This window comes from Gracilinanus agilis, chromosome 6 (genome assembly GCF_016433145.1).
Source record: "Gracilinanus agilis isolate LMUSP501 chromosome 6, AgileGrace, whole genome shotgun sequence".
Classification (NCBI taxonomy): Eukaryota; Metazoa; Chordata; class Mammalia; order Didelphimorphia; family Didelphidae; genus Gracilinanus; species Gracilinanus agilis.
This window is the reverse complement of record NC_058135.1, coordinates 158448260-158464190: the sequence shown is the minus strand read 5'-3', so window position 1 is coordinate 158464190 and position 15931 is coordinate 158448260. Positions and strand designations below refer to the sequence as shown.

Below are 15931 nucleotides of genomic sequence, written 5' to 3'. Positions count from 1 at the left end.
GAAGAATGCCAGATTTATAGGGTTCTCTCTGTAGAAACCACATAATGATATCAGCATTAGAACCACTATTTTGAACCCTAATTGAATAGAACATTCAATAAACCAACTGGAGTGACAGAAATTACTCTCCTTTGCACACCAAAATAAGAGTCTTAGAAAGCAAATTCAACTTATATTTTCTAAAAAAATAAGATAGTGCCTGTGGAAGGACTTCTGGATCAACCCTTTACTATCTGGGCTTTATCCACAGTTCTACCTCCTTACCATTAGCCTTATCTATGACAAGCAACTTCTTTGATCAAGTACCTCATTCGCTCTGTCCCAAGCTTTGTGATACCCCTTCATGTATAGACTTCCTAAATTACATTATATAGTTCTTTGAAGTAACAGCATTATTGTTTACTTGTGATCAAGTCACCAGGAAACAATGTATTTAATAAATATTATAGATGTATATTATATATCCATCCATTCCTCTAGTTAATTAGTTTTTTGAGAAGATAATGATTGTGATGATGTTAACAATGATCACAATTCTGTTGATAAAGTGAATTATTAAAAACCAAATAAATTCTGTTAAGCTCTCTCTCTCTCTATATATATATATATATGGATATATATTAGGATTCTAATACATGCAATGCACTTTTTTAAATTCAAAGACACTAAGATAAAAAGTCACTTTCCTTAAAGAATGAATTATTATAGGAAAGATGGAGGAAGAAAGGAAGAAAGGAAGGAAGAAAGAAAGAAAGTAAAGAAGGAAGGGAGGATGAAAGATTCCTTAGAAATGTTCAAAGAAATAGATATTCCTTTTTAGAGATGATATTATGAAAATTCCACCAAGACTTAGAAATTTGCAGCACCTCCTGGAAGACTTGTAATGTCTCAAAAAATATTTGCTCTGATAATCTGTATAGGAAAGGTCAGGTAGGTGAAGAATATCTTTTATTGAGATTACAACATGCATTTATATGGATGAGGGTTAGTTCATAGATATGTTTATTTCAGAGACAACACACATAGATAATGAACTGGGTCCTGAGTCAGACAGGAGAAAGGAAGAAGATTGGATTCAGGAAATTTGTCCATAAAACTGAAAGCTGGGCTCTTTAATTGTCAACATTCAACTAGCATATCTAAAAGACAGCAACAGTAATTCTACAGTATCTGAAGACATAAAAATAATTATGTTTACACTGGAGAAGTGAATAGTGGGTGTGAAAAAGTTACACATATATCCAATTAGGGACTTCTGTAAAGAAAAAAATGTAAAGATCAAAAGTTAAATGAAAGTAAAAAGAGTTAGACTGGTCCTACCTACATCATGGGTGAGGGATGAAAGGTGAATAGCCATAGAGGTCTTTCAGGGGAAAGTAGGAGCATCTAATGAAACAGAAGATTTCCAAACATTCCTAAAGATAAAACCAGAACTAAATGGAAAATATGATGTCCAAACACAAAATTCAAGAGAGCCATAAAAAGGCAAAAAAGAAATGGGGGGGAATGTAAGGGCTTCAGTAAGGTTAAATTGATTATATTTTTATATGGAAAAATGATATCTGTAACTCTCATTTTTTTCATTATCATAGTAGAAAGAAGAATTATTCATAGGCAAAGGTTGGGGTACTAAGTTGCTTAAGATGATATATAAGAAGGGGGAGATAAGATAAATTCAGAATGGTGTAACATAAGATGACTTAAATATAAAGAAGGAAACTATAAGTAAATTAGATGAACATAGAATAGTATATCTGTCAGATCTATGGGAAAGGAAAGAATTTAAGACCAAACACTAGCTAAAGAATATTACAAAATGTAAATGAGTAGTTTTCATTATATTAATTTAAGAAAGATTTTTTACAAACAAAGCCAAGGCAAATAAAATTAGAAGGTAAGCAACAAATTGGGGGGTGGGGGATATTTATAACAAAAAAACCTCTGCCAAAGGTTGTAATGGGGATAATTTGAGGAAAGGTGTGTGGTATAAGGGAATTTGAAAGGAAGTTGTCAGAGACTTGCTAAATGGGTAATCTAGGTTACAGGTAGGCTGGGATTAAGGATTTTCAGGATGTAATAGGGCTGAAGTCAGGAGTATAACACAGAAGGGAAACAGAGATCTTCAGGGAGAGGAGAAATTAAACTAAACAGACAAACAGCAGGATTTACAGACTGGGACTTAGACTCAAACACAGGCTGAGGAAAATAGACTAAACTGAAATTAACAAACAGAGTTTAGTTAATTTCATAGGAAGGAACTTGTTTTGAAGTTACACCTTCCTTCAAGATGAATACCCCGGCTTCCCTTCAAGCCCAGAGTATGTTGGTTCTTTCCCTCTTCTTCCATCTCTTAATAACTAAATGACAAATTATACTAACAGGTCTGTTGAAACACAAAAAGGGTTTATTATTTTTTAAAGGATGATTTGTCAGGAAAGTGGATTGAGGAAAGCCCTAACAGTTGTCTCAGGAATTTCAGGTGGGGGAAGGGAGGCAGAGATGGATTCTGAGTAAGGACCAGCCATTAACTCAGTTTACAAAATGCTCTTGATATCTAAAGGGAATAAATAATGACTGACTAGTTTCTTTATATCTAATATTGTCAAATAACAATTAACCCTTCACAGATTTGAACTCCTCTCTAACTATTCTCCTTATTAACTCCACAGACATATAAGGTAAGGGAGGGAAGGTAGGAAATAAAATAGGGAAGGAAGATACAAAGGGTCTATCTAAATAACAATTTCTTAAATAAATATTTCAAAGCCAGGCTAAATTTCAATTCTACAGATAGGTAAGGAAGCAGCTCGGCAGGTTTGAAACCTCTCCACGAGAAATCCAAAACCAACTGCCTCTTTCCCTCAAGATTCCAAACCCCTAACTGCTTTTAGAACTCAGCCAAAGCTAGAAAAAACTATATGACCCTCTCTCTATATACTACAAGGTCTAATTTCTCAGATTTATAAGGAGCTAAGTCAATTGTACAAAAAAATCAAGCCATTCCCCAATTGAGAAATAGCAAGAGACATGAATAGGCAGTTTTCAAATAAAGAAATCAAAACAATCAATATACACATAAAAAGTGTTCTAAATCTCTTATAATTAGTGAAATTAGCAGAACATTGTACACAAAGACTGATACACTGTGGCACAATTGAACATAATGGACTTCTCTACTAGAAGCAATGCAATGATCCAGGACAATTCTGAGGGAATTATGAGAAAGAACACTATCCACTTCCAGAGTAAGAACTGTGGGAGTAGAATCACAGAAGAAAAACATTTGCTTGATCATGTGGTTTGATGGGGATATGATTGGAGATGTAGACTCTAAATGATATCTCTATTGCAAATATTAATAATATGGAAATAAGTTTTAAACAATAATACATGTAAAATCCAGTGGAATTGCTCATCAATTGTGGGAGAGGGGAAGGAGGAGAGGAGTGAAAGAACATGAATCATGTAACCATGGAAAAGTACTCTAAATTAATTAATCAAATAATTTTTAAAAAAAGATCAAAAGTTAAATGAAAACAAGGAGATTTAGACTGGTCCTACAGAATAGGTTAGGAATGAAAGGTGAATCGCCATAGTAGTCCACTAGTATCCTTACATTATTGAAAGAAAGTGAGGAAGGACTGCAGTGGAAGTGGGCATTTTGTGGTATATTTTATGATACAAAGTGGAAAAGTGTCTAATAGAGTGCATAGACTTAGATTGTTTTCATTGTTGGAGGAAATTTTTTTAATTTTTAATTTTTTCCCAAATTACTTTGGTTCAATTACAATAATAATTTTCTGATATTTTTCAATCCATATTCTCTCCCTCAATCCCACCCCTCTTCCTTCCCAAAGACCAGAAGTAATATAAATTGTATTTGTTTTATTATACAATGCATATTTCCATGCTCATCATGGAAAGAAGACATATATCACTTGTTGTAGAGAAAAATTCATGGAGGAAATAAAGTGAAGAATGGCATGCTTCATTCTCCAATCAGATTCTGTCTGTTCCTTTAAGAGCAGTAGACAGCCTTTTTCCTTATGAGAACCTTGGAGTTGTCCTTGATCCTTGCATTGCTCATAATGGTTTAGTCATTCACAGTTGATCATTGTACATTATTGCTATTACAGAGATCAATATTCTCCTAGATCTATTCATTTTATTTTGTATCACTTCATATAAGCCTTTCCAGGTTTTTGGAAGGATGATCATCTTCATCATTTTTTTGTAGAGAAACAATTTTCCATTACAATCATATATAAATACCTATTCAGCCATTCCTTAATTGGTGGACATTTCTTCAATTTTCAGTTCTTTGCTACCACAAAAAAGCTGGTATCAGTATTTATGTACAAGTCCTTTCCCCCTATCTTTGACCTCTTTAGAATACAGACCTAGTAGTAGTATTGCTGGGTCAAAGGGTATGCACAGTTTTACAATTCTCTCTAGCTTAACAATGTATATATTAGGTATACAATATATATTTAAACAATATATAGCTTACCAAGCTGGATTCTCTCTAGCTGAACAACATACTTCCTCAAAAACAACAAATAAAACTGAGCATATTACCAAGAACAGAGTATAAATATAGTATTGCATTCTTTTGTCTTAGTGTTTAGCACTGAATTTCAAGGTCACATTCATTATATATGTATGTATATATTTTTGCATATGTTATATAACACTACTGAAGAGTAGATAATGAATCATTATTACCTAATGCTAGGATACAACCATTTAAACAGTTTACCCAACTGCCCCACATTTAATCATTGCAGCCACAAGGAAAATATACAATGCTTCTTTCAAAAACTAGCCTAAAATCTAGGTATATTGTATCTAATCCTGATATATTGATCTAATAACTGTCAAAAAATTAAGTGAACTTAATCTGTCAAGGTTTCATCTAATTATAGCATAAAGTTGTACATTTTTACAGATTTTTTTTTGCAAATAGAAAAAGAAGAGGAAAAAAATTCACCAGATACTTTTATCATTCTTTCTGTTTTCCTTGTAGTAATAATTGTGTATATAGAGTTTTCTTGGCTTTATTTACATCACTTGATCATTTTATTTAGGTTTTTCTATACTTTTCTGCATTAATCACATTTGCCATTTCCTAAGACTAAATATTCTTTTATAATCATGCCCCTCAATTTGTTCAGTCTTTCTTCAATCAAGGGGTGTCAGCTCTATTTTTAACTCTTTGATAGTAGAAAAAACTATGCTATAAATTCTTAGGGAGTTTTTTTTTTAAATCAATGACTTCTGTGGGGAATAGACCTAGCACTGGAACCCCTGAATCAAAGGGAATTAATATCTTAGTCACTTTATTTGCATAATTCCAAATTGCTTTTCAAAACTAAAACATATCCACTAAAAATATACTAGTGTACTTTTCTTTCCATAATCCCTTCAAGATGAATTGTCCTTGTCTTTTATCATCTTTTTATATTTGCGGAGTGTGAGTCGAATCTACACAGTTGTTTTCATTTGAAAGTCTGTTAATAATAATTTAGTTAACTCTTTCAATTATCAAATAGTTTGCATTTCTTTTGAGAATTATTCATTTTTATTCTTTGCCTACTTTTCTCTTCTAGAATGATTTACAAAATTTGTCTTTGATGAAACCATGTTGGTAATTTGTAATTCTTCCTCTTGTACATTGACTAATGCTGGATTTTTTTCCAGGAATCATAATCAACTTAATGCTATATAGTCACAAATATGTCTCTTCCTTTCTTAAAAATCAATATATTTACTCTTCTCTAGTTTTGTACTACACTTGAGCTTAGCCAAAAGGCCAAGAAGTGATTCTTCTCCAGTTTTATAATGTTATCCATCCTTTAAAGCTCTCAGTGATCACTGAAATGTAAGTCAGCAGTAATGTTTGTCAGTTTTTTCTATGTTCACTTTTGCCAAAGAGTTGACTTCAATAAGGTCATCCCAGGGCCGTTAGTATCTGCTATTATATCTCAGATTTTACTTTCAGATATTTCTGTTCTCTCCTTCACAGTCTACAGGTCATTCTCTTTGGCAAAGGAAGGAACTAGAGTTTAATATTTGTTCTGTTCACCTAAAAGATGTATTTTTTTAAATCTGACTCTTTACTCAAATGTAGCTTTAAATGACTTATTTTTACACATAATTTCTCATCTCATTATTGACTTTAAGTCTCCTGACACCATTCTTAGGTCTATGCCATGCTTTTTTTTTTTTTTTTTAAACCCTTAACTTTCGGTGTATTGTCTCATAGGTGGAAGAGTGGTAAGGGTGGGCAATGGGGGTCAAGTGACTTGCCCAGGGTCACACAGCTGGGAAGTGGCTGAGGCCAGGTTTGAACCTAGGACCTCCTGTCTCTAGGCCTGACTCTCACTCCACTGAGCTACCCAGCTGCCCATATGCCATGCTTTTTTAAGAAAAAATACTTCCTCTTGTAAGGGGGAAAGAGGGGTTTTGTGGATTCAATATATTAAAAGGTGGTTGCCAGGGAAAATTTCCCCAATTAAGGAATAATATCATGTCAAAATTGACTTTTATGGTGATTTATTTACAATTAGGAAGGTTGAAGGTAGGGAAATTGAGAGAGAGAGGAACTCTGGCCTAGACCAGAGGCCTGGACCAGGTAAGAATTTGGAGGCCCCAGCAAAGGAACACAGAGTTTAATTAAACAAGGCTTCTAGCCACAGGGCCTTTTACAATTAGAGAGGCAAGAGAGGCCTCACTGAGGGTAGAGCCTCCAGAAACGCCAAGGGAAGAGAGAGAGTCAGCCTAACTTACCCACATGACAATTCAAAGGGAAGCAGTCAGAGGTCCCACCAGAGTCTCAGCATTCCAACACTCCTCCATGAACCAGAAGATGTCCTCACCAGATGCTGTTTTCCACCAAAGACCCTTGCTGACTGAGGACCTTCTCCTTTTAAAGGGGTCACTTATGTGTGTTCCTCCCTCATAATTTGCATGTCAAATCACAATAGATGATTCTCATAGTACTGCCTAGGGGGCAGTCAGTTGACTCTAGCACACGTGGTTTATGGACCCCCCAGAATTAGAGGTGTTCTCACCTTTGGTGATTAAATCTAAAGATGGACAGTGTAGATTTAAGCTAATTATCACACTCTATTATCCAACCTTGCTTTAATTTACTATGCTTATCACAATTGTTCACCAATTTCCCTTTGCATCCATATCAGTCTCCTTATCCTAGTCAGCCTTTTCTTTCTCAGAATTACATCTTTCTGATTCTCCAAATTTTCATTCTAGAGAGTTTTTTATGCTTCTTTGACTCCTAATATCCTTTATATATTAATTGTCCTTTTTCTGAACTCTCTGAGATCTATTCTCCAAAACTACCTTTTTAATTAATGCTACTCTTAAACTCATTTCCATGCCAGTTTTGAAAATCTTATTTATTTTTCATGCCCCAATACATACTGCAGGTCTTCTATGAAGTCTTCATTTTACTTCCTACCTATATTGATTTCCTTCTAATCTGAGATCCAGAAACCCTCAGAATCCATGCCACATGATTCACAATAACACACATATGTATAGTGTAGTATGTATATATTTGTGTGTGTAATTACTCACATATATATTTTTCTTCATTATTATGTTTGACCAGATAGATTTTTTTTTGCCAGATAGATTTTAAAATTTTCTTTGAAGGCAAACACGACTCCTAATTCCTTTATATTTTCCCCATAATATTAATTACACAGTACACATTCAAACATAACTCATCAGTTCATTAAAGAATATCAAATAGTTAAATAGTAAAATTTTCACTGTTTTCCTAGAAAGTTTTATTTTATTCTTTTTGGAATATCTTTTTTAAATAATTTTTCAAAATTTCTATATGTATTCCATGAATCCTAACCCTGTGAATGAACTTTAATTCTCACCATCTGTGCCCTGAATAGGAATGTCCAAAACCCTTCCATGCTTATGAAATATGCTCTGTATTTTCCTTGTTCTGGTAGTGAGAGCTGTGAAGCACAGAAAATAATGTTTCCAAGGGAAACAATCAAGGATCATTTATTGCTCCACCACTTTGAAAAATCTATGAAATTTCTTTATAGCTTCTCCATTATATGTTCAATGGAACAATTAGTTTGAGAGGCTACAAACACTGAATGTTCATGACCATGTTAGCCTTTGAAAACTAAATGATTTGAGTATGGTATTTTCTCTGTAAAATACAGTTGAATATGGCTACTTTGTGATAAAAGATGAGATTGCTTGAACTAGAAAACTGGGTAGGAGTTAATTTCCTAACAATTTCTCTGGACACATTCTTAAACTTTACAATTTACATAATTCAGCAGCTTAAAAGACTTCAAGAGCAAGAACTCTAGTTTCTTTGAAGTTTAGTTAAATTCCTGCTGTGCCTAGTTGAGTGCTATGCGTCCTGGGAGTACTCCAAATTCTGTGGGATTTTCCAACTCAGCAGGACCTTCTTCCTTTCTCCTTGTTGTATAAATGTACATCTGTTTGGCTAGTGCCTCTTCCCAGAAACTCCATTCAAGGAGAGTTCCCAGGCTAGCCATATCTAACTCTTCTCTAGGATTTTTGACATCTTCTTTAGCATGCTCTAGAAGTGGTACCTTTGTTTTCCATTACTCCTTTAAGCTACCTTATTTGTGTTATTTTCTCCTCCACCCCCATTGATATTTGTTTCTTGAGGAAAGGAACTGTCTTTCTACAGTTATACATATTTTTTTAGCGCTTCACATAGTAAGCACTTTGTACATGTTTGTTGTCTTGGGTGACTTACTGTTGTTGATATTCATTAAGCATATCTAATTTATTCTACAAAAATTCTAAAATTCTACAAAATATTCTAAATATTCTTCAAAATTTATTCAATAAAGGGAAGAATTTGTTGTAAAGTGGATCTAAAATTAAATCCTATTTTAGATATTTAATAACCATGTGTTCCTGGACAAATTACTTAACTCTGCAGCATCAGTTACCTCACGTGTAAAATAAGTGAGTAAAAGTTGATGATCACAAAGTCCATTTCCAGTTCTCAGTCTATGATATTATCATTCTATGACATGTATGTAAGCTTAAGGAAATTAGGTATTCCTACTTCCCCCAAATAAAGTTATTTCCTTGGTTAATGGGTTTAATAAATTATTTGATGAGTTAATTCTCCAAATTTTCAGTTTTGTGATTTTGGATTCTAAGCACTAAAGATACTTTCAGTACTACTGAGTGCAATGAAGTGTTAATCTAAAGTGTTTTTACCTTTTTTTTTGGTATCATGGGTGCCTTAGTTTGTCCATTGAAATCTATGGACAAGGTTTTCAAATGCATATAACAAAGTAGGTAGGATTGCAAAGGAAATTCATTATATTGAAACAGAGACATGGATTTTTTTCTTTCTATCCAAATTCACTGAGCCTCAAAAAATATTTTCAGACCCACTCTATGATAAGAATCCCTGATCTAATCTTTTCTATGGAATGAAAGAGATTGATATAATATCAGGAAATTAGGAGTGGTGGTTGCCTGTTTAGTTAGACCAATTGTTTCTCATTTTAACCTGAAATTAGGTAAACCTGATATATTATTTTCTGTTGAGCAATGTAGCTGTGTAATTTAATTATAGTAATTCAGAGAAACTAAATTTAGTAAATTAGATATACCCTCCAGTGTCTCCTTAATAAGTTGTTAATTCCTTAACAAGTTTAACTTATTAAGAAAGTTAACATGATGATACCTTTTTGATATCTTCTTGATAGGTTTTAAACTTGCCTTTCCCTGAGTCCAAGGTAGCCCATAACCCTACAGAAAGGATGATTGACAACTTCAGGAGTCAGGCTATTCCATTGTACTTGGCGTATAAAACAGATTATATAAAGAGATACATAGAGGACCAGTATGCTGAAGTGATAAGGCAAAAACGATTAGACAAGTGATGGGAAAACTACAGACTGTGGGCCAGATGTGGCCCCATGAAACGTTCTATCCGGCTGCACAACATTATTCCTAATCTGATGAATACAATGAGTAGGATACAATACAATGAAAACTCCAAAAGAGTTGCCTTAGAAACAGATTGACAGATGAGCATTTCCTTTCCTTTGGCCCTCTCTTTAAAAAGTTTGCCCATCACTAGATTAGACCAATATAGATTCAAGTTCTCTAGCAAAAATCATTATGGCTTTGCAACTCCATTCAATAGTCTGAGTACCATGGTACATGGCTTCAAGAGAAGAAGAAACATATACATTCAAATAGACAGCAATGGGCACATGTAGATATTATCATTAAGGAGTCCCTTAGTTTAATAAGGAGATAAAGTAACTCAAGCTAGTAACACACCAGCATGAGTTTTGAAGATATAAGAAATTCTTGGAGCAGAGGAAAAATTTCTTCACTCCTACTTTTTTTTAAGATAGAGAACTTAATAAATGCTTATTACATTCTAGGAACTGTTCTGACCACTTGAGATACAAATGCAGCTTTAAATAACCAATATATTCAAAGACCTTTTACATAAGTTGAGAATTGCACATAATAGCAAATTCCATTATTTAATAAGTATTTCTTATTTGAATATACCTAAACACTTTATGACTTTTCTTCATCTTAACAGAACTACTAGCATCACTACTACTCTACTATGGGGCCATTTTAAATAAACAGTGTTAATGAACAACAAGATTTGGCACGCTGACTTGGACATGACTTGTTATAAGGGAGAAATCTGGATACAGACTTTTGTTGGAGCCAATGTTTGTTATAAAGTGAAAATGATTTACTTCTATCGGCATACAGACTCCATCAGTTCCTTCTGTGGCAGTGGATAACCTTTCATGAGTCCCTTGGAGTTGTCCTGGATCCTTATTTTGCTGATAATAGTTAAATCATTCATAATTGATCATTGTACATTATCACTGTTGCTGGGTACATTCTCCTTATTCTGTTCACTTCCCTTTGCATTATTTCATATAAGTCTTTCCCGGTTTTCTTTCTTTTTTATCATTTCGTTCATCATTTCTTATGACAAGGTAGTATCCCATTATAATCATATACCCCAGCTTATTCACCCATTCCCCAATTGATGGAAATCCCTTAAATTTCTAACACTTTGCCACCACAAAAAGGGCTGCTATAAATATCTATATGAGTGTATTCTTTCTCCCTATCTTTGATCTCTTTGGGATACAAACTTAATGGTGTTATTGTGAGGTCAAAGAGAATGAATCGTTTGATGGCCCTTTGGGCATGATTCCAAGTTGCTCTCCAGAATTATTGTATCAGTTCATAGATCCACCAAAGGTATAATAGTGTCTCATTTTTACACCATCCCCTCTAATATTTTTCTTTTTTTTTTGTATAATTAACCAGTCTGAGAGGTATGAGGTGGTACCATAGAGCCATTGAGATTTTTAAATTTCTCTAATCAATAGTTATTTGGAGCATTTTTTTTATATTACTAAGAGTAGCTTTAATCTGCATAGCTATTTTCTAGACAAAGTGGAGCTGGAACTAAGGAGAAACAAGAAGAAAAATCTAGAATATGGAGTAGTGAACCCAAATTTTGCCCTTTACTAGCTGAGTGCATTATGAAAAATGTACAGTTATGTCGATGAATGTAAATTTTATTTATTGCCCTATCCTCACCATTACCCCTCCACCAGGTTGTTTGTTGTTGTCATTGGTGAGTGTTTTATTTTCTTTTGTTTTTCTTTCGAGGGGAAGGCAATTCTAATACTAGTATAAGTCTCGAGGATTGTCTTTGTCCTTGAAAGAAGCAGGGCTTCTCAAAAAGGACTTGTTCGACCCTCTGATAATTTTAATGACTTTCCTCTGGTGGAAGAGGTAGGGTAATCAGGGGAGTATTGTAGATCTGAAGGCTTATAAATCCCTGAGTATTGTAGGCCTCATAGTAGATGTGGGTTTTTTGATTCTCTGACAATCCCAAATGATTTTCCCTTGCAAAGAGTAAAAGTACAAGAGGTGAACAGTAAGGCAATACTAGAAGCCTAGAGGAAGATATAGTCCTATAGGAGGTCTCTGGAGATGTAATGTCACTAGACAGGAAAGATAGTTGTTTTGACTGTTTATGGGCTCTTTACATTTTTATTGGGTTCAATAAAGTCTGTCCTATATTTCTGATATATTGTTAAGCTGATTGCTTTTCTGGAAACCAAAGATATTTTTTCTCTTGTGAAGACCTAGGTATAAGCCAGGTTCTGATGTTCCCAGAGGAAAACTGGGTAAGGGAAGTAATAAAGGAGAGCTGTGTGAGAGAAGCAGAAAAGATTGAACTTTGTTTCTATAAAACTTTACCCTAAAATCTTCAGTGTGGACCATTAATTACATGCATTTTATTCATGTCTTCATAAAAATATGATGTAGCTTCAGGATACTGACAGCTTGCTATTCTATGATTTTTAGGATATCAAAGAAGTATACACACAATCATATATATTATAATTATATACACATGCACACATATATATGTACATCTATCTATCTGTATATCCATCTTATTAATATTAAATGAAATATCTGTGAAAATCACTTAGCCCAATACCAATAACATCAAGTGCCAGCTATATGCTTATTGACCTCCCTCTAGTCTCTTATCATTCCAATTATTTTGGTGTTGGTAGTGGCATAGAGAGCTAGCTTCATGTGTTCCAGGCATTCTCTAGAACTGATATAATATCTAGTGAACATTACTTTCCTTTTGTCTTTTAGGAATATTCAAGGAACTGTCAGAGTCAGCATTCACTGAAGGTAGCAGTTAGATTACAATTTGACTCTTGGAATTCAGTCCATCATAGCCCTCCTGGGAGATTCAAAAGAAAGAGTAGAATTAATACCACTTTCCTTTCTTTGCTTTTTCATGTGTTTACAAAGAATATTCAGACTCATTATTTTCTTCAGATATAACTGAGACTATAATTTCCTTTGAAATTGTTTATTGCATTTCATATTATTTTAGTTATAATACTTGGAAATATGTCTAATATAGGATTTAAAGGAAGAACTTTAAGTAGACTAAATGTCATTGACAGAATAATGACTTTCTAAGTCTGTAATAATTATATCATACTCTACCCAGCACTGGAAATGTTCAATATTGACTGTGCTGCACATCTTTTCTAATATCTGTGTCCTTGTCAAAGCAAAGGACATGTCAAACATTTCTTACTCTTTTTTTTGTTTTTAATAGAAATAAAGAGAATGGCTGCATTTCTACCAAAAGCACAATTCCTATAGGATTTCAGCATCATTAAGTGTATTTCAGTGAAATGAAGGGCAACATAATGACTTAAGTTTTAGAGTTAAAAATCTGCCACAGATATTTTTAGCTTCAATTAGAGGTTGTGAAATATACTGTACTGAGAGCCTTGGAAGCCAAAGACTCTGTTTATCCACACAACAGGCAAAATGCTGACAAGAGAAGTATAGCCAGCCCTTGAATATCCACTTTAATTGGAGGGGGAGTCATTAGAGTGAATAAATGAAATCTGAAGTTAATCTCCATACTTCATGTTTGCTAAATGTGATAAATAGCTATTGGAACTATTACTGAAGAGCACAGGTACAGATTATGAGGTTTTATCTCCACTATCCTACCTGCCTCAGCCCTCTGGTCATCAAAAAAGGAAAGACCAAAGAACAGAAGGAGGCCCTCACCAAATAATGTAAGCTCCTATACCTCTCATGATTTAATTCAATTATATGGCTACAATGAGTGTGGGATTCATTATTTGGAACACAAAATTTATTGTCCTAGAGAAATGATGATTTGAATATCATCATAAATAAAAGATTAAAGAAAACATTCAAAAAGTAACAGAAGCTGAGAGATATAGAAACAAGGGTAAAAAAGATATTATATAATCAGTTGAGATCCAAAGACTGATCTCTGAATGATATTTAGCCATAATGTCATTACATTCAGCTTTATCTTAAAGCCTCAATATAGACATATTGATACAGTATCTATCTATCTATCTATCTATCTATCTATCTATCTATCTATCTATCTATCATCTACATTTCTCTTTTTTTATACACTTATTATTCTTTAGAATCAATACTACGTATTGATTACCAGGTAGAAGAGTGTTAAAACATAGACAATGGGAATTAAATGACTTGCCCATTGTCACAGGGTCTTTTTTTTTTTAGCTTAGATGCCATTAATTACTCTGTGCAGGAGGAGATAATAGGGTTGGATAGACAAGAAGATGTAACTGGTCTCTTGGAGCCTTTGGACTGGCCAGGATTCAGTACCAGCAATGGTTAGGTTTGCAGGGGTCCTTTACAGGGAAGCCCAAGTATTTGAATTCTTTTTTTTTTTCTGTTAGCTTTGACAGCTTAACATTTAGTTTGCTAAGGTGAGGTTCAGTCACAGTTTTATTCAACTTCTTGGGGAAGAAGTGCAATCCTACAGGATACTTTTGGGTGAGTCCAGAGTCAATGTGGGCCAGTATCTAGTTGCTGAAGGAATTGCTCATGACAAAGCTGGGATGACCCATAACACAGCCCAGGTTGACTAGCCAGCCCTCTGCCAACAAGATGATCTGCAGTCCATTCTTCAGCATTTAGAGGTCCAATTGAGGCTTTAGTCACCTCCACAGCATTTTGATTCATCTACTTTACATCTATTTACACATCAAAGTGTCCAATATTACACACTATGACACTGTCTTTCATCCATCCAAATATGGTTTGATGACAAAGATGTTTCTCTTTTTGCAGGTCTAATCCATAGTGGTCATCACAACCCTCCATTAGAGGCTTGCAAAGCATGGATGGGGTCTAGCACTGTGATGATGACTTGGGTGCCAAAAACCCCAAAGGATCTGAGCACAGCTTTTGCCCACATCACCATGGCCTGATACCATGGCCACTTTGTCTGCAATCATTACATCTGTGGGTTGTTTGATGTCTTCAATGAGGGACTCATGACAGTCATATAGGCTGTCAAATTTCCTTTTGGTAACAATCATTTATACTGATGGCAGGCACTTTCAGAATTGCAATGACTGTCATCTTGTATAGATTGTGGATTCTTGTGGCTGTCTCCTCTGAGATGCATTTGATGCCCCTTAGGAGCTCAGCGTATTTAGTATGAAGGAGGTTGGTGAGGTTCCCACCATCATCCAGGATCATGATGAGTGACTGCCCATCCTTGAATCAGAGGGTCTACTCCATGACCAGAGATATTTCTCATTTGTCTCCCCCTTCCAAGCATGCACAGTTTTGGCAATGGCAGCTACTGCATGATTCTGGGTAGGAAAAATGTTGCAACTAGACCATTGAACCTCAGCTCCCAGGGCCACAAGTGTCTCAATAAGAACAGCTGCCTCCATAGTCATATGAAGTGTCTGAGGGCTATTTGAATGTAGGACCTCTTATCTTTAGGCCTGGCTCTCAACCTTGAGCTACCTAGCTGCTGCCAAGACTCAATATAGTTAACAGAGAATTGATCTCACTGAGGACAGAATGGAACTTTGAAGTGATATCTCAGCAAGATCCACTAAATACCAATAGGAAAAGTAACTTGCTCACCTATGCGGTTACATAGCAGCAACCAAGAGTAGTAATCAGAGGATGAACCTAGTCACCAAATCAAAAGCATATCGAAAAATAAGCAGTAGAATAGAATATTTAGTAGATGGAAGTTTAGACCTAGTGTATTTTGGGGAAAGTAACCAAGCAAGCAAAGAGAAAAAAAAGAGAAAACAATAAATAAGTAAATAAATATGTTAATAGAGAAATAGAAGAAATGAATGAAAAGGTCAATAGATAAAAAAAAATAAATGGATAGACCAATAAACAAATAGAATTGGGATAACGATCAAATGAGTGATCTTGGAGCAAGGGAAAGGTAGAAGTAAAACATAAACATCGTGAAGATGTCAGAAGAAAGAAATGCGTTTTA

At 34.5% G+C, this 15931-nt stretch overlaps 1 pseudogene; it reads right to left on the bottom strand.

Annotated features, from left to right (window-relative positions):
* Nucleotides 1–14270: 14270 nt before the first annotated feature.
* LOC123252009 lies at nt 14271–15365 on the bottom strand (annotated as a pseudogene).
* Between the last annotated feature and the right edge of the window lie 566 nt (nt 15366–15931).